The 23540-nt window shown below is 39.2% G+C and overlaps 1 protein-coding gene across 12 annotated transcripts in view; it reads left to right on the top strand.

Moving 5' to 3' along the window:
- Nucleotides 1-23540, top strand: part of TRAF3 (TNF receptor associated factor 3) — a 161935-nt gene that overhangs the window by 88172 nt on the left and 50223 nt on the right. For 2 of the 12 annotated variants that reach the window (XM_058291310.2, XM_058291315.2), the window contains one exon: nucleotides 11113-11196. The exons of the other annotated variants lie outside the window; for them this stretch is intronic. The gene's annotated coding sequence lies outside the window, so the exon portion shown is untranslated. The remainder of the gene's footprint in view (nucleotides 1-11112; nucleotides 11197-23540) is intronic. 12 annotated transcript variants of the gene reach the window in all.

Below are 23540 nucleotides of genomic sequence, written 5' to 3'. Positions count from 1 at the left end.
CCAGTACCCCCCCTACTGTGGTTTTTAATTGTTGCCACTATGAGTATATCCAAACATTACCATGCACCCTGGACATATGTTCTGTACAGCTCCCTGTCAGCCATATATCACCTGTCATTGGTATCCCATACCAGTATCCCTCCATTGCCATTGTTGAAACACTCTGTGATCCAGAACTCCCCGAAATTTGAAGCCCAATATAATGTCATGGTCCCTTACTAGGGAATGGCATATAGCGATGGGTTTAAAGGATAGATAAAGAACTTGGATAAAGTTAGATAAAGAACTTAGATAAAGAATGTTGACTTGAAAAAATTCCACATCCTATCTTTTTCTTTTTTTTTTTTTTTTTCCCTTCCCCTAATTATTCAGCTTTTCTTCACAGGAGTCCTAGACTACAGCAATGTATATATATAATATACAGCACTCCCACACATCCACCAGAAAACCTTTTCCCTTCCACAGTGATACTCTTACGCCCTATTCATATCATATTTACTTAAAGTGATGTACAGAGTCTGAGACATTAGCTTTCTAACAAGGTGACATCTGTGCTTACATTATGGTGCATACTTTAGGATACACAGTTCTTTACACTTTTAGTTATCCTATGTTTTACATTATGGTTTACATTATCAGTCTGTCATCTCCTATATGTTATGGTGTAATATTACATGTTTTATATCCATCCTTGTGTACTCTCAAGAAACTCCTCTCTTACCCCCTATTTACTTTGGTTCCACACATTTAACGTCCATTTTCCCTTCCACCTTGGTGCCCACAGTGACAGCCAACCTCCGTTTCCTGAGGAGCCACTTCCAGAGATAGATGGAATAGTGTTCAGGGCCTAACTTGCTCAACTGCCCCAATGCCCTGGGAGCCACCCTTTCTCTCGAGGGATACAGTTCCCTCTATTTGATGGCATTAGTCCTCCCCAGGATGTGGGTCCACCCCCACTCTCACTACTTGGGTTTCTACCCCATGGTGTCACCCACTCTGGCAGAATGAGCATTTAGACATTCCCCAGGAGCCCGTCCTGCATCAGACCCTCCCCTCCGAGCATTCTAAACAGGTAACCCTCTTTATTATATTTTGATATGATTTTCTCGGCATTTTACTCTCCACCAACACCTGACCCTCTCCTGTGTTCGTATGCTACCCCTCCCTCCCCCCACTTTTGGGCAACGTTACCCATCCGTCCCTCCCCAGCCACCCTCAAACCCGCAAAGCCCCAACCAAAGGCAACCCCTTGCCCCCCTTTTATCTCTTCTTTGTGTTCATACTTACCACCATCTCGTCTTAAATTCCACCCCTGCAGACATCGGCTCATATCCTTCCTCCACCCTCCGATTTCCTGTAAGCCTATCGTTCAGTCTCTTGCTATCTAGGGCAGCTTGTTTATTTCATATCATTGAGGTCATGTAGTATTTGTCCTTCAATGTCTGGGTTGCTTCACTCAACATAAGGTTCTCAAGATTCATCCATGTTATCACATGTGTTTGTAGTGTGTTTGTTCTTACAGCCGAGTAGTATTCCATTGTGTGTATATACCACATTTTATTGATCCACTCGTCTGTTGAAGGGCATTTGGGTTGATTCCAACTTTTGGCAATAGTGAACAATGCTGCTATGAACATTGGTGTACATATATCAGTTTGGTCCTTGTTTTCAGTTCTGCTGGGTATATACCCAGCAGTGGTATTGCTGGGTCATATGGCAAATCTATGGCTAGTTTTTTGAGAAACCGCCATACTGTCCTCCAGAATGGTTGGATCCTTCTGCATTCCCACCAGCAGTGGATGAGTGTTCCCCTTCCTTCACATCCTCTCCAGCACTTGTATTCTTCTGTTTTTTTCATAGCTGCCAATCTTATGGGTGTAAGATGGTATCTCATTGTAGTTTTGATTTGCATTTCCCTGATAGCTAGAGATTTGGAACATTTTTTCATGTGCTTTCTTGCCATTTGTATTTCTTCTTCAGAGAAGTGTCTGTTTAAGTCTTTTTCCCATTTTTTAAATGGGTTGTTTATCTTTTTATTTTCAAGATATAGGAGTTCTTTATATATGCAAGTTATAAGTTTCTTATCAGATATATGATTGCCAAATATTTTCTCCCACTGTGTGGGCTCCCTTTTTACTTTCTTGACAAACTCCTTTGAGGTGCAGAAGGCTTTAATTTTGAGGAAGTCCCATTTATCTATTAGTTCTTTTGCTGCTCGTGCTTTTGGTGAGATATTCATAAATCCATTTCCTATTACAAGGTCCTGTAGATGTTTCCCTACACTGCTTTCTAAGGTTTTTATGGTCTTGGATCTTATATTTAGGTCTTTGATCCATCTTGAGTTGATCTTTGTATAAGGTGTGAGATGGTAATCCTCTTTCATTCTTCTACATATGGCTATCCAGTTCTCCAGACACCATTTGTTGAATAGGCCACTCTCTCCCAGTTGAGAGGGTTTGGTGGCTTTATCGAATATTATGTGGCTGTATATGTGAGGATCTATATCAGAGCTTTCAATTCGATTCCATTGGTCTATGTGTCTCTCCTTATGCCAATACCATGCTGTTTTCACCACCGTAGCTTTATAGTATGTTTTGAAGTCAGGTAGTGTGATTCCTCCAATTTCGTTTTTCTTTTTCAGTATGTCTTTGGCTATTCGGGGTCTCTTTCCTTTCCAAATAAATTTCATAGTTAGTTTTTCTAGTTCCTTAAAGAAGGCTGCGTTGATTTTTATTGGGATTGCATTGAATGTGTAGATCAGTTTTGGTAGGATGGACATCTTAATAATGTTCAGTCTTCCTATCCATGAACAAGGAATAGTCTTCCATTTATTCAGGTCTTCTTTGATTTCCTTGAACAATCTTGTATAGTTCTCGGTGTATAAGTTCTTTACCTCTTTAGTTAAATTTATTCCTAAGTATTTGATTTTTTAATTTACTATTGTGAATGGTATTTGTTTCTTGATTTCCTCCTGATCTTGCTCATTATTGGTGTACAGAAATGCTACTGATTTTTGCGCATTGATCTTATAACCTGCGACTTTACTAAACTCATTTATGAGTTCTAGAATCTTCGTTGTAGATCTCTCAGGGTTTTCTATGTATAGGATCATGTCATCTGCAAATAATGAAATTTTGACTTCTTCCTTTCCAATTTGAATGCCTTTTATTTCTGGTTCTTGCCTCAGTGCTCGAGCAAGTACTTCTAAGACAATGTTAAATAGGAGCGGAGACAGTGGGCATCCTTGTCTTGTTCCTGAGTTTAGAGGGAAGGAGTCTAGGATTTCTCCATTGTAAACAATATTGGCTTTAGGTTTTTCATATATACTCTTTATCATGTTCAAAAAATTCCCTTGTATTCCAATCTTTTGGAGTGTTTTTATCAAGAAAGGGTGCTGTATTTTGTCAAATGCTTTTTCTGCATCAATAGATATAATCATGTGATTTTTTTCCTTCAATCTGTTTATATGGTGTATTACGTTGATTGATTTTCTTATGTTGAACCATCCTTGCATACCTGGGATGAATCCCGCTTGATCGTGGTGTATAATACGTTTAATGTGTTGTTGAATACGATTAGCAAGTATTTTGTTAAGTATTTTTGCGTCTAGGTTCATTAGAGAAATTGGTCTGTAATTTTCCTTTCTTGTGATGTCTTTGTTTGGCTTTGGTACTAGGGTAATGTTGGCATCATAGAAGGAGTTGGGTAATGTTCTTTCTGTTTCGATGTTTTGGAATAGTTTCAGCAGGATTGGTGTCAGTTCTTTCCGGAATGTTTTGTAGAATTCACCTGTGAAGCCATCTGGCCCTGGGCTCTTCTTAGTTGGGAGATTTTTAATAACTGATTCTATCTCTCTGCTTGTGATTGGTTTGTTAAGATCATCAATTTCTTCTTTTGTCAATATGGGCTGCTTATGTGTTTCTAGGAATTTGTCCATTTCCTCTAGATTGTCATTTTTGTTGGAATATAGTTTTTCAAAATATCCTCTTATGATAGTCTTTATTTCTGTGGGGTCAGTGGTGATATCGTCTTTCTCATTTCTTATTTTGTGTATTTGCATCTTCTCTCTTTTTTTCTTTGTTAGTGTTGCTATAGGTTTGTCAATTTTGTTAATCTTCTCAAAAAACCAGCTCTTGGTCTTGTTTATCTGTTCAAGTGCTTTCTTATTTTCTATTTCATTTAGTTCTGCTCTTATCTTTGTTATTTCCTTCCTTCTTCTTCCTGTTGGGTTACTTTGTTGTTGTTTTTCTAATTCCTTCAAATGTGTAGTTAGTTCTTCAATTTTTGCTCTTTCTTCTTTTTTGATATATGAATTTATGGCTATAAACTTCCCTCTCAGTACTGCTTTTGCTGCATCCCATAAATTTTGGTATGTTGTGTTATCATTATCATTTGTTTCAAGGTAGTCATTGATTTCTTTTGAGATTTCCTCTTTGACCCACTGTTTTTCTAAGAGTGTGCTGTTTAATTTCCAAATCGTGGTGTGAAATCTGGGCTTCTGTCCCTTGCAAATCTCCAGCTTGACTCCACTGTGGTCAGAGATAATGTTTTGTATGATTTCAATCTTTCTGAATTCGTTCAGCCTTTCTTTGTGGCCTAGCATATGATCTATCTTGGAGAATGATCCATGTGCGCTTGAGAAAAATGTATATCCTGCTGTGTTTGGGTGTAGCGATCTATATATGTCTATTAGATCCAGCTCCTCTAATATACTATTCAGATGTTTTGTTTCTTTGGTGATTCTCTTTTGAGATGTTCTGTCCAGAGTTGATTGTGGTGTATTAAAATCCCCCACTATAATTGTAGATGTATCTATTCTTTCACTTAGTTTTTCCAGCGTTTGCCTGACGTATTTAGAGGCACCCTTGTTAGGGGCATAGATATTTATGATTGTTCGATCTTCTTGACAGATTTTCCCTTTCACTAAAATGTAGTATCCTTCTTTGTCTCTCACAATTGTTTCACATTTAAAGTCTATTTTGTCTGATATTAATATAGCTACTCCTGCCTTTTTTTGGTTATTGTTAGCTTGTATGATTGTTTTCCAGCCATTCACTTTCAATCTCCATGCGTCTCTGGGTCTAAGATGTGTCTCTTGTAGACAGCATATGGATGGGTCATATTTCCTTATCCAATGTCCCAGTCTGAATCTTTTGATAGGTGAGTTTAATCTGTTGACATTCAGTGTTATTACTATCAAGGAATTATTTGTGTTAGCCATATTTTGATTGGATTTGTGTTTGTCATATTTTGTTTGTATTTTTTTTTTTTGTCTTTTTTGTTGTTGTTGTTGGTCTTATACTCTCCTCCAACTTTGCCTTTCCTGTTTTTTCCTTTCTTCCTGCAGAACTCCCTTTAGAATTTCTTGAAGGGGAGGTTTCTTGTTGGTATACTCTTTCAGTTTCTGTTTGTCTGCGAATATTTTGAACTCTTCATCATGTTTGAATGCTAGTTTAGCTGGATAGAGTATTCTTGGTTGGAAATTTTTTTCCTTTAGTACCTTGACTATATCATACCACTGTCTTCTTGCCTCCATGGTTTCAGAAGAGAAATCAGCACTTAATCAAATTGAGCTTCCCTTGTATGTGATGGTTTTCTTTTCTCTTGCTGCTTTTAGGATTTTCTCTTTGTCTTGAGCATTGGATATTTTGACAAGTATATGTCTTGGGGTGGGCCTGTTGGGGTTTATGACTTGTGGAGTGCGCTGTGCTTCTTGGATATGTACATTCTGTCTCTTTCAGTAGATTTGGGAAGTTTTCAGCCATTATTTCCTGCAACACTCCTTCTGACCCCTTTCCCTTCTCTTCACCTTCTGGAATGCCTATAATACGTATGTTTGAGCGTTTTGCATTGTCATTCAGGTCCCTAAATCCTAATTGGATTTTTTCTATCTTATTGACCCCTTCTACTATCTGTTTGATTTCTGATGTACTGTCTTCCACATCACTAATTCTCTGCTCTGTCTCTTCTAGTCTGCTGATATTTGCTGCAAGTGTATTTTTGATTTCTTGAACTGTGGTGTTCATTCCCATCATATCTGTTATGTTTTTGCGTATGTCTGCAATTTCCCCTCCAAGTGATGTCTTCCTGTTGTTAACCTCTTTCATTACTTCATCAAATTTGTCAGTGATAAATGTTCTGAGATCTTTCATTGCTTGTGCCAAGTTTTGCTCCCCTTCATGATTATTGGTTTGTTGATTGGATTCAGCCATGTTTTCCTGATTATTGGTTTGGTTTGTAGATTTTTGCTGCTTTCTGGTCATCTCTTTATTTTGACGAATTTAATCAGTTCCTTAGCTTCTTTGTCTGCTCTTGGAGGTTAATTAGTTGTTATTTTTGCATAGGTGTTATATCTTCTCTTTGTCACTTTTTTCTTCTTATTCTAGTTACTTGTTGTTGGTTAAGTTCACTTTAGAGGAAAGTATTAGTGTTGGGGAAAGGCAATTGTGTAAGCAAGGGAAAAGTGTAAAGTAGTATTGGTGATGTATGTTAACAAAGCAAGAATATGAGATCTGGGAGGATGGAGGTTAGATTTATGTAGATTGTATAGAGTTATAGCTGTAGGTAGAGTACCTTTTATGAAGTAGATGACTGAATATGGGAGGAATATGGTATGAACTACAAAGCTATTGTTTTCATGAGAGAGGGAAAAAGAAAAGAAAGGTAATAGTTTCAAGAGTGGATAACAGACAGAAAACAGAACAAAGGTATTAGAAATTAAGAGTTAGACACTTTGTGGATCAAAGAACGGGAGGTGGGGGGTGGAATATAGGAGAGACAGTAGATGATAGTGGATATCAAGATGCAGGGGAAGGGGGATAGTGTAGGTAGCCTAAATCAGTTCACACAGAAATGAGGCAGTGGAGGATGGGAAAACCCAGCAAATGTGAGGTGTTCCCTGTAGCACCTATTGTATACTTGAATTAAAATAAAATAAGTGGAAGATGAGGGACAAGAGGGAAAGAGAAAACCGAAAAAAAAAACCTAATTATAATAAAGAAAAAAAGAAAGACAAGAAGAAAGGAAGAAAGAAAAAGCGGATGGGCAAACGGTGGGGAACGGATAGGGGGAAGAGAGATACAGGTATACACGTGTCACAATTGCAACACTATCTAAAACAACAACTTCCCCCCGCTTTGCCCTAAAACCCCCCGTCTGTCTGCCCAAATGGGTCTGCAAGCACCTCCCTTCCCACAAACCCCCAATAGGCCGCCCAGGGCCCACGAACTCCCCAGTACTGCAGATGCTCCAAAAAAAAAAAAAAAACAAAAAACAAAGAACAGAAACCCCTCCGCAGGCCCGGCTCCGCCCACCGCTGCCCGCCGCGGAGGCCTGGACCGGCTCTGCCCGGCTCCTTACGCCGCCGCGGCCTGACCCGGCTCCGCTCGCTACAGCGGCCCAGCCGGCTCCCGCGTCCACCTCTCGCCGCCGCGGCCTGCACCGGCCCCGCCCGGCTCCGTACGCCGCTGCGGCCCGGCCCGGCTACGCCCGGCTCCCCTTGCTACAGCGGCCCGGCCCAGCTCCGGCGTCCGCCTCTCGCCGCCGCGGCCTACACCCCAAAAACATTTGTGAGCTTACACTTTTTTGGCTTTTGCAGTTTCCTTCTTCACATGTACCTGAGGGTCTGCTTACATCCCACTATGTTTGGCTTTGTGTCTGATCTCATTTTTCTTTTCATCTTTTCAACCAGCATTAAACTTTGAGAATAAACGACTTTATACCTGGTGACCCAGTTATTGCACGTATGTTTTTGAAAACCAGGTGGAGTGGCCTACATCTTTGCTACCTAGGCCCGCCCTCTGAGAGCTCTCCATCCCACCCCTTTCCCTGGAGGGGGCTGCACGTTGGGCCAGGGTGCTGCTGAGGAAGGGACTCGCCTGTGCTGCATACTGCATCTTTTGACAAATGAACTGTTTGCTCCTTAACTCTCTTTGTCTGGGAATTTGGAGGGAAACAAGATAAGCCTGTGTTTTAATCTCAAATTTGTGATCAAGTAGCAGTTTGTGCTTGAAAAGTCTTTAATATGTTAGAACATTAAATGAATGCAAAATGGGTTTGGTTTGAAATGTTTGCTATATTTAGTTTATGGCTATTTTTATTTTGGTCAATTGAAAAATATCAAGAGGACTGATGTTTAAAACGTCATCTGTGATCACAGTGCCACCTCAGTGCCGTTCTGTTTTCTGCCGTAGCATTGGTGTTCTTCAGTTTGGAGTGGACAATTGCAGTTGGTTGGTGTATCTCTCAGGGTGGGCATGCCGCCTCCCTGTCCTTTTTAGCTTGTGTTCTGTTGGCAGCACAGCTCCTGCCTTTAAACAGCAGGTATAAATGGGGCGTCTGCAGAAGAGGTGGGGAAGGAGCACAAAGCCAAGAGCCCACAGGTTTCTAAACTTTGTGTTATTCTAAAAATTCATTTAAGCCTTGTAATCCACCCCTTCACATGTCCATGCTTTATGCTTTCCCTCCATATCTTCAGGTAAATTTCATGCTTCAAGAAAGTGAACCTCATCACATGTGCAGCTGCTTTTTCCCTTGTGCAGCCCAGGGTCCTCAAGTGCTGCTTAGCCAGCTCGGTGTCAGAGCAGCATCCGCCTGGAGACGTCGAGGGGGCTGAGTGAGGCCTCAACCCTGGGCTCCTCTTGCTCCTTCCTGTTCAGAGGGCAGCGCTCTGGCCTTGGCCAGGAGGAGGCCTAGCCTCTCAGCACGTACTAGGATTTGAATGAATTCTTTTTTTTTTTTTCTCTTTTTCCTCCCCCCCCCCCCATTTTTGTTGTCTGCCTCCATTCACTGTGTGATCTTCTGTGTCTATTTCTTTTTGTCTTTTCTTCTCGTTTTCTCCTCTAGGCTTCACTGGGATTCGATGCCGGGAACCTCTGATGTGGGAGAGACGGTCCCTGTCACTTGCTCCACCTCAGTTCTTGGGTTCTCTTGCATCTCGCTTTGACTCTCCCCTCAGTCTCTCTTTTCTGCATCATCTTGTTGCATTGCTTGCTGCGCAGGCACACCTTTACCAGGAGGCCCCAGGGATCGAACCCAGGTCCTTCCGTGTTGTAGACGGAAGCCCAATCACTTGAGCCACATCCGCCTCCTGAATGAGTTCTTAAAAAAAAAGTCCTAAATCACATCGATCAAGGGATGTTGGGAATGCTGGGTCTCAAGTAACTATTCTTTTCCTAAAGGTTTAAAGACCAAGTTTTATACTATGGTTTAGTCAGATTGTTTTCTGGTTACGTGCCTCTCTGTCTCTCTCTCTCTCTCTCTCTCACACACACACACACACACACACACCCCTGAGTGGGGCCTTTAATGTATTTATGATCTGCTGATTTGTTGGATAAGAATCCTGTCTCCTCCTCTTTGATTTCCCGGTCTGTTGGCTGAAGCCTCTCCCACAGCAGAGCATTTGGCATCAGGTGTCTTGAAGACAGTCGGTCTGTTGAAATGTGCACATAAATATGAATTCCCAGAAAAAGTTTTTATAAACAGGGCACACCTGTCTGCCCATGGCCTTCTCCCTTTATTGTCATCGCTTGGGTGGCACTTGTAGTGTCCCTGCTGGGCTGATGTTTAGCTAGTTTTCTGTATGTACGTTGTGTTTAGTCTTTGTTGTTTTCTTTATCTGATGCTTCCTTTTTCTGGTTTTCCCCGGGCTTTCCAGTTCTTGGAACACCCTTTTGTCAGCAGATGTGCTTTTGTTTCGTTTCTAAACTCCACTTAAAATGTAGCACAGCTTAAATTACAGAGATATAGAATATAAATCACTAGAGTAATGGAGACATAAAAAAGTGGAAAGGATTTCAGCCCAACTTCATTGTGCTTCTAAATAGATATGCCTCAACTGTGAGAGAGACAGGCTTCCCGAGTAGCTATCAACCAAATTTTATGAACTATTTTATCAAATAAATTAGAGAATTCTTTCTTTTAGATAAATATATGGCCTGAAAATAAAATAAACTCATGCCTAAAATGTAATGAACTCTAAGTGATATAATAGTATAGTAATAATTCTACTCAAGGGAAACTGAGAATCGGGGTTCTAGAACCAAGAATGACAGACTTTGTGGTGGGGGCTGGTGCTTGAGTGCTCAGGCCTAGGCCCCAGCTGCAAGGCCACTGCTTCCTGATATTTTCTGGTCTTGACTTCTCTTGAGCTCCTCAAAGTACGGTGAGTTAGGTGTCATTTCTTTGTCTTGTAATTTCCCTTTATTGTGGTTTCCTTTGCACTCTCTTTGTTCAGTTTGTCTATTGTTACTATTCAGCAGTAAATATTTCTTTATATGTGTGGCAGCAAGCATCCTCTTCCCAGACTTGATGCTCAGTGAGGATGGGGAGGTGAGGTATTGGCGGCCGCTGTGAGTCACATCATGTGTGCGACTTGACGTGCCAGAGGCTCATGTGTTCATCTCTGTGCCTTGTAAACCTTTAAGTTTGCTTAGCTGCATTAGGCTGTTCAATGTAGTTGGCAAGTCCCTTAAAGCTGCCTCCAGGGGAGTGGATGTCGCTTAGTGGTCGAGTGCCTACCTCACACGTACGAGGTTCTGGGTTCAATCCCTGGTGCATCCGTAAAAAAAAGAAGCTGCTGCCATCACTACCTCTTGAATACATTTGACTTAATTTGCATAATTTTTCTTCAACACAATAATTATAAAATATGGGATCTCATTTATAATTGGTAGATATACATTTTAGGATAATGGTAGAATTTCATTATTTTTAAACACAGATATATATAGTAGCAAGTAAAATAAAGGTATTTACTTTTAAATCAAGAAATCTACCCAGAGCTTTCTGTAGTTGTCAAATGTTCCAAAGATGTAACTTTGCTAATTTATTGCCTCTTCGGGTGATCATCCTACACGTGGAACACACGTGGGATTCTTGACCTTTACATACCTGGGTGGGAAAGACCAGATATAGACACAGATGAAAAACCTACTGTCACGTATTCTAGGAAAATTTAGCCTAAAAGCTGGTATTCTTGCTTTTAATTTTAAATGTTTGCTTTAGATTTTAGAGAGCTACAATAAGAACTGAGGAACTTTGTATTTTAATGGTTTTTAATTTGGGGGCCTTTGCACATGGTCTTTCCTTTTGGAATTGTCCTTGCTGTAGGTGTTATTCCACCTGCCCGGGAACCAGGAAGCGGCTGGCCCCCTCCGGTGACCTTACTCAGTGCCACCAGTCGTTCTGGTCCAGGTTTGATTTCAGCCATTACCCTCTTCGTCACTTAACTTCTTATTTCTCTATATTTACTTTAAAATGTTAGCCCTTCAAGTTTTGTTTTTGACTGACTTCTAATAGTTTTATTAACCTCTTCACTCTTAATTTTCCTATTAAAATACTTAGTTATGATAATATGAAATTCTTTGGGTCTAAATTTGAACAAACAGAAACATATTGGGTGCAAATGTGCTGTCATTTTTTTTCTATTATTATTGTTCTTCTGAGTTTGGCGAGGGGTGGTTACCTGACCGTGTATGATGAGGAGAGGAATATGGATGTCTAACACCCTTATCAGACTTTTTTTTTCATTTTTTATTGGTAAAATTCACATAACATAAAATACACAATTTTAACCATTTAAAGTGTACAGTTCACAGTGTTGCACAACCACCACCACTATATAATTCCAAAGTATTTTCATCACCCCAAAGAAACCCTTTACTCATTAAGTTCTCATTACCTATTCCATCTTTGCCTCCACCCCCTGCAACTTTTCCTGTTATAGTTTTGCCTATTCTGGACATTTCATATAAATGGAATCATGTAATATATGTGGCCTTTTGTGTCTGACTTCTTTCACTTAGCGTTGTGTTGTAGCATCCATGTTGTATCATGAATTGATACTTCATTATTTTTTATTTCTGAGTAATATTCCATTGTACGGATATACTACATTTTGCTTATGCACTCATCAGTTGATAGACATTTGAATTGCTTCCACCTTTTGGCTATTAAGAATAATGCCTCTGTAAACATCTGTATATAAGTTTTTGTTTGCTATTTTAAGGAGATGCCAAACTGTTTTCTACAGTGATTATACCATTTTACATTTCCTTTAGCAATGTATAAGGGTTCCAGTTCCTCCACATCCTGCCAACACTTGTTATTTTCCTTTAAAAAAAAAAGGATAGCCATCATAGTGGGTATAAAGTGATATCTCATAGTGGTTTTTACTTGAATTTCCTTAATGATAAATGACATTGAGTATCTTTTCATCTGCTTATTGACCATTTTTATATATTCTTTGGAGAAATGTTTATTTGACTCCTTTGCCCAGTTTTTAATTGGGTTGTTTATCTTTTTGTTATGTTATGAGTTCTTCATATATTCTGGATACTTAACCCTTACAAATAAATGATTTGCAAGTATTTTCTCCCATTCTGTGGGTTGTCTTTTCTTGATTCTATCCTCTGATGCAGAAAAATTTTTCATTTTTATGAAGCCAAATTAATTTTTTTCTTTTGTTGCTTACTTTGGGTTTAGTTTGTTCTTCTTTTAGTATCTTAAAGTAGAAGGTTTGGTTACCAGTATAAGGTATTGGTTATATACAGAGAGATCTTTCTTATTTTTTTAATGTAGGTATTTATAACAATAAATTCCTTTGACCACTGCTTCTGCTGCATCCCATAAGTTTTGGTATGTAGTATTCTCGTTTTTTATTTATCTCAAAGTATTTTCTACTTTCCCTTGTGACTTCTTCTTTGACCCATTAGGAGTGTGTTTAATTTCCACATATTTACAAGTGTTCCAGTTTCCTTCTGAAACTGATTTCCGAGTTCATTCCATTGTAGAAATTTATTGAGATAATTTGTATTTTGTCTATCCTGGAGAATGTTCCATGTAAACTTGAGAGGAATGATGGTCTGCTGTTGGGTGAAATATTCTATAGTTGCCTGTTATGTCTAGTTGGTTTATACTATTGTTCAAGTCTTCTCTTTCCTTAGTGATTTTTTGTCCAGTTGTTCTATCCATTTTTGAACATAGAATATTAAAGTCTCCCAACTATTCTTGTTGAACTGTTCTATTCCTTCAGTTCTGTCAGTTTATGCTTCATGTATTTTGGGACTGTTGGGTGCATATATATTTATAATTGATGTATCTTCTTGATGGAATGACCCTTTTATCATTATCTTGTCTCTTGTAACCAGTTTTACCAGATAATAGCATAGCTACTTTAGCTCTCTTTTTGGCTACTGTTTGCATAGAATATCTTTTATCTTCTTTTACTTTAAATCTGTTGTGTTTTTTAATCTAAAGGAAGTCTTTTGTAGATAACATATAGTCATATCATGAATTTTAATCCACTGTGCAATATCTGCTTTAAATTGGGACATTTAATCCATTTACATTTAATATAATTATTGTTAAGGAAGGACTTCTGCCATTTTGAAGTGTGTTTTCTATGTGTCGTTTATCTTTTTTTGCTCCTTAAATCCTGCATTACTGCCTTCTTTGGTGTTAAATAGATATTTTCAAATGTTCCATTTTAGGTCCCTTGTGTTTCGTTATTATATTTACATTTTAAAAATTTATACAAATATTTTTTATTAGAGAAGTTGTGAACTTACAAAACAATCATACATAATATGCAGGATTCCCGTATTATACTCCTCCACTAACTATGGTCTATAGCATACATTTAGGTATATTTTTTTCATACCTTCCCTATTATTAACACTTTGTATTAGTGTTGTACATTTGTTATACTTCTTGAGAGAATATTTGTACTGTTAGCTGTCTTCTACTATATGGTTCAGTGTGTTGTACAGTTCCCTTCTTTGTACAGTCTATCTAAAGTATATACTCAGTGGCTCTCATTTCATCACAGAGTTGTGCAGTCATCGCCTCAGTAAATCTTTTAATGTTTTCTTTAGTCCAAAAGGAAAAATACCATGCCCATCCAGGTGGCCCTTAGCATTGATACAGTGCCTTCTTTGCCATCGATGCAAAAATATTACAGTATTACTACTAACTGTAGTCCTTAAGTTACACTAATTGTGTTTTTCCCATGCAGCACCATATTCTTACCATCTTATAATAGTCACGTATGTTTGTTCTAGTTCATAGAAGAACATTCTTTTATTTTTACTATTAACACAATCCTCATCCACCTCCAGGTTCACTGTGTTATTTTCAGTCCCTAGATTATTCTGTAGCTTTCTCTCAATTAACATTTATGTCTGTAGACTATCCCTTTCAGCCACAATTCCATTTATAAGCCAGCTGTGTTAGTTATACTCACTATAAAGATTACCATCAACTCTATTTCCACACCTTTACAGTCAAGCTTATTAAAAATTCTGCACGCATTAAGTATCAATACCCCTTCTCAGCCCTCATCCTATCTCCTAGTAGCCTGTACTCTAGGTTTCAACTGTGTGCATTTATTCTTTGTATTTAGTCCATATTAGTGAGATCATACAATACTTATCCTTTTGTGTTTGGCTTTTTTCTTTCTGAATAATGTCTTTAAAGTTCATCCGTGTTATCCTGTGTGTCCCAATTTCATTTCTTCTTGTAACTAAATACTATTCCGTAGTATGTATATACCATATTTTGTTTATCCATTCATTGGTTGTTGGACACTTGGGTGGTTTCTATCTTTGAACAATTGTGAATAACACCGCTTTGAACATTGGTATGCAAATGTCTGTTCATGTCACTTTTTTCAGTTCTTCTGAATATATTCCTAGTAGAAGGGTTGCTGGATCATACAACAGTTTTATATTTAGCTTCCTGAGGAACCACCAAACTCTTCCCCAGAGGCTGCACCATTCTAAATTTCCACCAACAGTGAAGGCGTGTTCCTATTTCTCCACATCCTCTCCAGCCCTTTTCTTTTTTTTCAAACGATGGCCGTTCTGTGAGGTGTGAGATGATATCTTGTTGTAGTTTTGGTTTGTGTTTCCCTAATACCTAGTGATATTGAACATTTTTCATGTGCTTTTTCACCATTTGTATTTCTTCTTGGGAGAAATGTCTAAGTCTTTTGCCCATTTTTTAATTGGATTGCTTGCTCTTTTATTGTTTAATTATATAATCTCTTTATATATCATGGAAATCAAACCTTTATTGGATATATGATTTCCAAATGATTTCTCCCATTGAGTGGGCTGCGTTTTCACCTTCTTAACAAGGTTCTTTGACTCACAAAAGTGTTTAAGTTTGAAGAAGTCCTTTCTATCTATTTTTCCTTTCGTTGCTTATGCTTTTGTTATAAGGTCCAAGTATCTACCACCTACCACCAGGTCTTGAAGATGCTTCCCTACATTTTCTTCTGGGAGTTTTATGGTTCTAGCTTTTCTATTTAGGTATTTGATCCATTTTGAGTTGTTTTTTTGTTTTGTTTTGTTTTTTAATAAGAAGTTGTACATTTTTTTTTTCCTCCTCCCCACCCTTGCAGCTTGCTTGTTGTCTGCTCTGTGTCTGTTGCTACGCGCTTTTCTGTGTTTTTGTTTGTCTCCCTTTTGTTGCGTCACCTTGCTGAGTCGGCTCTCTGCAGCGTGTGGGTGAGCCTGCCTTCACCAGGAGACCCCGGGATGCAAATCCAGGGCCTCCCATATGGTGGACAGGAGCCCACCTGATTGAGCCACAGCTGCTTCCCTTGAGTTAATTTTTGAATAAGATGTGAGATGGGGATCCCCTTCCTTTTTGATATGGATACCCAGTTCTTCGAGCACCATTTAGTGAATAGACTGTTCTGGCCCAACTGGCTGGGCTTGACAGTCTTGTCAAAAATCACTTGATCATAGATGTGAGGTCTGTTTCTGAACCATCAGTTCAGATCCGTTGGTCTATATGTCTGTCTTTATGCCAGTACCATGCTATTTTTACCACTGTAGCTAGGTAATAGGATTTAAAATCAGGAAGTATGAGTCCTTTAACTTCGTTCTTTCTTTTTAAGATGTTTCTGGCTATCCGGGGACCCTTTGCTGTTCCTAATAAGTTTGATAATTGTGTTTTCCATTTCTTTAAAAAAGCTGCTTGCAATTTTTATGAGCTTTGCATTGAATCTATCTACCAATTTCGGTAGAATTGACATCTTAACAATATTTCGTCTTCCAATCGATGAACACAGAATGTTCTTTTATTTAGTTAGTTCTTTGATTTCTTTTAGCAATGCAATTTTGTTTTCCAAATTTAAGTGCTATATGTCCTGGTTAGGTTTATTCCTAAATATTTAATTCTTTTAGCCACTGTTGTAAATGGAATTTTTTTCCCAACTTCCTCCTCAGATTTCTCATTTCTAGTGTATAGAAACACTACTGATTTTTGCATATTAATCATGTATCCTGCCACTCTAGTGAACTCGTTTATAACCTCTGATAGCTTTGTTGTAGGTTTTTCTGGACTTTTTAGGTATAGGATCATATCATCTGTGAATAGCAAAAGTTTTACTTCTTCCTTTCCAATTTGGATGCCTATTATTTCTTTTTTTTTTTGTCTGATTGCTCTAGCTTGAACCTCTAGCATTATATTGAACAACTTTGGTGATAGTGGGCATCCTTATCTTGTTCCTGATCTCAATGGGAAAGCTTTCAGTCTTTCACCACTGAGTATAATGTTAGCTGTGAGGTTTTCATGTATGGCCTTTATCATGTTGAGAAAGTTTCCTTCAATTCCTATCTTTTGGGTTATTTTTATCAAGAAAGGATGCTGTATTTTTTCAAATGCCTTTTCTGTGTCAATTGAGATGATCATGTGATTTTTCTTCTCTGATTTACTAATGTGGTCTATTATGCTGACTGATATTCTTGTGTTGCACTACTCTTACATGCCTAGAATAAAACCCACTTGAGGGAAGCAGATGTGGCTCAAGTGATAAGGCCTCCACCTACTATATGGGAGGACCCGGGTTCGATCTCTGGGCCTCCTGGTGAAAAAGAAAAAGAGAAAGCATGCCTGTGCGGTGAGCCAGGGTTCGCGCAAGTGAGTCATGAAGCAAGATGATGATGCAACAAAAGAGAGATGAAGGGGAAAGTCTAGGTGAAGCACAGCAGAAACCAGAAACTGAGGTGGCACAGTTGACAGGGAACCTCTCTCCATATCAGAGGTCCCCAGGATCGAATCTTGGTGAATCCTAGAGCAGAAAGACTAGAAGAGAAGACAAAAAAAAGAGAGCGAGCGAGAAAGAGAAATAGATACAGAAGATCACACAGCAAATGGACACAGTGAGAACAACAGGGTGGGGTGGGGGAGGAGAAGGAAAAAGAAACCATTCGATCAAGAAAATGAAAAAAGCAAAAAAAAAAACCCACAAAAAACAAAAAATCCACTTGATCATGATGATTAATTCTTTTAATGTGTTGTTGGATTCAATTAGCATATAGTTTGTTGAGAATCTTTGCCACCATATTCATTAGGGAAATGGGTCTATAATTTTCCTTTTTTGTAATATATTTATCTGGCTTTGGTATTAGGGTGATATTGGCTTTATGGAATGAGTTTGGTAGCATTCCTTCTTGTTCACTTTTTTGGAAGAGTGAGATTGTTATTAAATTTTCTTTGCTTGCTACAATTCACCTGTGAATCCATCTGGTCCTGGGCTTTTCATTTTGGGGAGTTGTTTGATGACTGTTTCAATCTTTTTACTTGTGATTGTTTTTTTTGCATTCTTCTCTTTCTTCTAGGGTCAGTGTAGGTTGTTCATCTGTTCCTAGGAATTCTTCCATTTCATCTACATTGTCTAGTTTGTTGGAGTACCGTTGGTCATAGTATCCTATTATGACCTATTTTTAATGATCTCTTTTATTTCTCTGGGGTCAATAGTAATGTCCCTATTTTCCTTTATGATTTTATTTGCATCTTCTCTCAGTTTCTCAGTTTTTTCTTTGTCAGTCTAGCTAAGGGTTTGTCAATTTTGTTAATGTCAAAGAGCAAGCTTGGTTTTGTTAATTCTTTTGATGTGATGTTCTCAATTTCATTTATTTTTATTATAATCTTTGTTAATTTCATTCGTTCTGCTTGCTTTGAAAATAGTTTGCTGTTCTATTTCTAGTTCCTCCAGCTGCATGGTTAAGTCATTGATTTTAGGTTGTTTTTCTTTTTTAATGTAAGCATTGAGGGCTGCACATTTCACTCTCAGCATTGCCTTCACTGTATCCCATAGGTTCTGATATGCCATGTTTTCATTTTCATTCGCTTTGAGATCTTTGATTTCTCTTGCAATTTCTTCTTTGACCTACTGATGAGGAGTGTGTTGTTTAATCTCCATTTATTTGTGAATTTTCCCTTTTTCTGCCTGTTGTTTTTTTCCAGCTTTGTTCCATTATGATCAGTGAAAGTGCTCTGTGTAATTTCCATCTTTTTGAATTTATTTAGTTCTGCTTTGTGACCCAACATACGGTCTATCCTGGAGAAAGATCCATGAACACTTGAGAAGACTGTTTATCCAGCTGCTTTGGGATGCAGTATTCTGTATATGTCTATTAGGTTTAGTTCATTTATCATATTATTCAAGCTCTCTGTTTCTTTACTGATCCTCTGTCCATATGTTCTATACGAGAATGGTATATTGAAGTCTCTATCATTGTAGAGGCATATATTTCTCCCTTTAGCTTCACAGTGTTGGCCTCCTGTAGTTTGGGCATCCTGGTTAGATTCATATACATTTGTGATTGTTATTTCTTCCTGATGAACTGCCCCTTTTATTAATATATCCTATACTCCTTGTCTCTAATAACAGATTTGCTCTTAAAGTCTATTTCATCCAATATAAGTATAGCTACTCCAGGGACTTTTTGGTTCTTGCTTGCTTGGAATATCTTTTTCCAACCTTTCCCTTTCAATCTATTTGTATCCTTGGTTTAAGGTGAGTCTCTTGTAGACAACATATAGATAGCTCATATTTTCTTATCTATTCCACCAGTTTGTGTTGTTTGATTAGGGAATTTAATTCATTAACATTCCATATTATTATTGTGAAGGCAGTTCTTTGCCCATTTTGACCTTTGGGCTTTATCTGTCATATCTTATTTTCACCACTCTTTTTACATGTTTAGTTACTTTTACTAATATAATTTTCATTTATAGACTCTCTTCCAAGCCTCTCTCCTGTTTTTTCTTTTCAGGCTATAGCACTCCGTTTAGTATTCCCTATAAAACTGGTCTCTTGGTTACAAACTCTCTCTTTCTGTTTCTCTGTGAATATTCTAAACTTGCCCTCATTTTTTAAAGACATTTTTGCCAGATATAGGATTCTTGGCTGACAGTTCTTCTCTTTACATATCTTAAATATATCATACCACTGCCTTCTTGCCACCATGGTTTCTGATGAGAAATAAGTATTTGATCTTGTTGGGCATCGCTCATATGTGATGAATGGCTTTTCTCTTGCTGCTCTCAGGATTCTCTCTTTGTCTTTGGCATTTGACATTCTGATTCGTATGTGTTTCGTTGTAGTTCTGTTTGGATTTATTCGAAAGGGAGTACGTTGTGCTTCTTACATGTGGATATCTATGTCCTACAATAGGATTTGGAAATTTCCTGCCATTATTTCCTCACAATATTCCTCCTGTCCCTTCTCCCGTCTCTTCTCTTTCTGGGACACTCATGCCATGTATATTTTCACACCTCTTGTCATCATTTAGTTACCTGATACCCTGTTCAATTTTTTCCATTCTTTTCTTTATCTTGTCTTTCATCTGTTCATGTTCAGATACCATGTCTTCTATCTCACTGATCCTTTCTTCTACCTCTTCAAATCTGCTGTTATATGCCTTCGATGTATTTTTCATTTATTGTGCTTTTCATTTCCATAAGATTGCTATTTTTCTATGTATGCTTCCAAATTCTTCTTTGTGCTCACCCAGTGTCTTCTTTTTTTTTTAAGATTTATTTTTTATTTCTCTTCCCTTCCCCCACCCCCCAGTTGTCTGCTCTCTGTGTCCATTTCCTGTGTGTTCTTCTGTGTCCCCTTGTATTCTTGTCAGCGGCACTGGGAATGTCTCTTTTTGTTGCGTCATCTTGCTGCACCAGCTCTCCGTGTGTGCAGAGCCACTCCTGCGCAGGCTTTACTTTTTTTTCATGCAAGGTGGCTCTCCTTACTGGGCGCACTCCTTGTGCATGGGGCTCCTCTACGTGGGGGACACCCCTGCATGGCACGGCACTCCTTGCGCGCATCAGCACTGCGTGTGGGTCGGTTCGTCACATGGGTCAGGAGGCCCTGGGTTTGAACCCTGGACCTACCATGTGGTAGGCAGATGCTCTATCCATTGAGCCAATTCTGTTTCCCCCCATATCTTCTTAATGTCCTTAATCTCTTTAGCAGTCTCATTGAATTTATTAAGTAGATTTATTTGAACATCTATGATTAGTTGTCTCAACTCCTTCATGTCATCTGGAGGGTTTAGCTTGCTCCTCTGACTAGAACCATTTTTTCCTGTTTCTTGGTTTGACTTGTAATTTTTTGTTGGCGTCTTGGCATCTGGTTTACTCGATGTATTCATTTTGGGTGCAGTTTCTTTCTTTATGCTAGTGCTTTCTATTTAATTGGGTTTATGCTACAGCCCCTCTTTGGTTTTTGGTTCACCTTAATCTGGAAATTTCTAGTGGCTTCTTTTTTAACAATCTGAATTTTTTTCTGTGTGTTTCTTGCCCTTTCTCCCTTGCTGGTTGCATAGTAGAAGCTGAAGATCCAACTGGTACTGTAAACTGTGGAGACGAAAGCTGCCTGCGTTGCCCCAGGAACAGATAAAGCTTCTCCCACCTTTCTCCCCTGCCAGGGGTTTGGTTTGGAGCTGCAGCAGGAATCCGAGGCTTGCAATCCAAGACCGTCTGTAGTTGCCTGGAGAGACTGTTGAAGCTCCATACCCCTTCCTCCCCTGCCTTAATTGGGGATAGAGCCATCGGTGTGGGCAGCAAACTATGCTGTGCTGACCAAAACTGACTACAATTGCCCAGGTAGACTGCCAAAGGACCAATCCCCCTTCTCCTCTTTTGTTATACATTTTTGAGTCATTTTCTTAGTTGTCGCCCTGGGGATTACCATTAACATCTCAATTTGTAACAATCTAATTCTGATTCATACCATCTTAATTTCCATAGTATATCAAAACTTTGCTCCTATATAGAGCACCATCCTCCCACCCCCTTTATGGTGTTATTGCCACAGATTACATCTTTATACATTACTTGCAAATCAATTTCGATTCATAATTATTGATTTGTATAGCTGTCTTTTAAATCAGATAGGTAAAAAGGAATTACAAACAAAAAATACGTTAATACTGACTTCTTTATTTACCTACATAGTTACCTTTACTGGTGTTCTTTCTTTCTTCATTTTAATTTCTGTCTAGGTCCTTTCATTTCAGTTTGAAGGACTTCTAGTATTTTTTGTAGGGCATCTCTACTAGTGATGAATCCTCTTGGTGTTTCTCTTCCTTTTTTTTTTTGGATGATTTGCTAGATGTAGAATTCTTGGCCTGAAGTGTTTTTCTTTCAGCAATTTGAGTATGCCATTCTGTGGCCTCGAGGCCTCTGTGGGTTCTGATGAAAATCCAAAGGAATCTTATCGAGGCTCCCTTTTATGTGACAAGTTGCCTCTGTCACTGCTTTCAGGATTGACTCTCTCTCTCCTTGGACAGTTTGATTATAATGTCTTCATGTGGATATCTTGGAGGTTATCCTCTTTGGAGTTCATTGAGTTTCTTGGATGTGCAGGTTAATATTTTTCCTCAAATTTAGGAATCCTCAAATAATGTTTTTGCCTCCTTTTTTTCCTCCTCTCCTTCTGGGACTCTCCATTATGCACATGTTAGGGTGCTCAGTGGCATCCCATCGGTCTTGTAGGCTCCATTCATTTATCTTTATCTATTCTGTTTCTCGGACTGGATACTCTCAATTTTTTTTTTTAAGATTTTTAAAAAAATTTCTCTCCCCTTCCCCCCACCCCAGTTGTCTGCTCTCTGTATCCATTCACTGTGTGTTCTTCTGTGACCACGTCTATCCTTATCAACGGCACCGGGAATCTGTGTTTCTTATTGTTGCATCATCTTGCTGGTCAGCTCTCCATGTGTGGAGCTGCCACTCCTGGGCAGGCTCAACTTTATTTTGCACTGGGCAGCTCTCCTTACAGGGTGCACTCCTTGCGCGTGGGGCTTCCCTACGCAGGGACATCCCTGCGTGCCACGGCACTCCTTGCACACATCAGCACTGTGCATGGGCCAGCTCCACATGGGTCAAGGAGGCCTGGGGTTTGAACCACGAACCTCCCATGTGGTAGGCAGATGCCCTATGCATTGGGCCAAGTCCGCTTCCCTGGATACTCTCAATTGATTTATCTTTGGGTTTACTGATTCTTTTTTCTGTCTGCTCACATATGCCATTGAGCCCCATTCAATTTCAGTTATTGTACTTTTCTACTCCATAATTTCTGTTTGTCTCCTTTTTATAATTTCTCTTTATTAGTATTCTTTATTTGGCGAGACATCATTCTCATGGTTTCCTTTAGTTGTTTGGATTTATTTAAAGTAGCTAAGTTAAAGTCTTTGTCCAGTAGAACCTAACATCTGAGTCTCCTCAGAGACAGTAGTAACTGAACAAATTGAACAAACTCCCTTTTTTTTAACTGCATATTAACCATACTTAGTTTTTTTTTCATATATTGTAACTTTTTGTTCAAAACTGGACATTTTGAAAGATGTGGCAACCCTGGAAATCAGATTCTCCTCCCTTTCCAGGGTTTGTTGTTGTCTGTTGTTGTAGTAATTGTTATTTTTATTTACTTATTTTTTAAAGATTTATTTATTTATTTCTCTCCCTTTTCCCCCCACCCCCAGTTGTCTGCTCTCTGTGTCCATTCACTGTGTGTTCTTCTGTGTCTGCTTCTATTCTTGTCAGTGGCACCAGGAATCTGTGTATCTTTTTGTTGTGTCATCTTGCTGCGTCAGCTCTCTGTGTGTGCAGAGCCACTCCTGGGCAGGCTGGACCCAGAGGACTGCACGGGGTACGGCGTCATTGCTCTTGAAGGATTTATATGATAGCAAGAGAATTCTAGCATGAAGTTCAGGCCGATGGTTCCTTTTGCAGAGAAGCAGGAGGATAGGCTGCGGAGGGAGCCTGCAGGCAGATGCTGACCATGCCTTCCACTATTTATTGCACGTGACCTTTTGTATGTGTTTTTGAAAGACAAGAAAGGATTCCAGCCAGGGAGGTCTGAGAACCCATCCACCGGCCGTCCTCCCTGAAGCAGCTGTCAGTGTGGAGCTTGAGGGAGCGGGTGCCTGGGAGGGAGGATGTGAGGAGAGTGTCAGGGGCAGAGCCACTGCCCCCCCCCCCCCCCCCCCCCCCCCCCCCCGGCAACCACAGCGAGGCTGCCCATGCCAAGCGCGCGCCCTTCTCTCCCTGGCGAGCGCCTTGCTTCCGTCTCAAAGCCGAGCTGCTCCTGAACGTGAGGGCTTCCTTCTGACTCCAAATTCCACTCCGTGGATCTGTATGTCTGTCTTTGTGCCGCACCACCCTGCTGTGAGTGCTTAGGCTTGTTGTCTGTTTTTGAAATCATAATGTGAGAGTCCTCAAACTTTGATCTTTTTTTT

Source organism: Dasypus novemcinctus, chromosome 3 (assembly GCF_030445035.2).
Source record: "Dasypus novemcinctus isolate mDasNov1 chromosome 3, mDasNov1.1.hap2, whole genome shotgun sequence".
NCBI lineage: Eukaryota > Metazoa > Chordata > Mammalia > Cingulata > Dasypodidae > Dasypus > Dasypus novemcinctus.
Note: the sequence above shows the minus strand (reverse complement) of the source record. Positions and strands in the feature narration are given on the sequence as shown.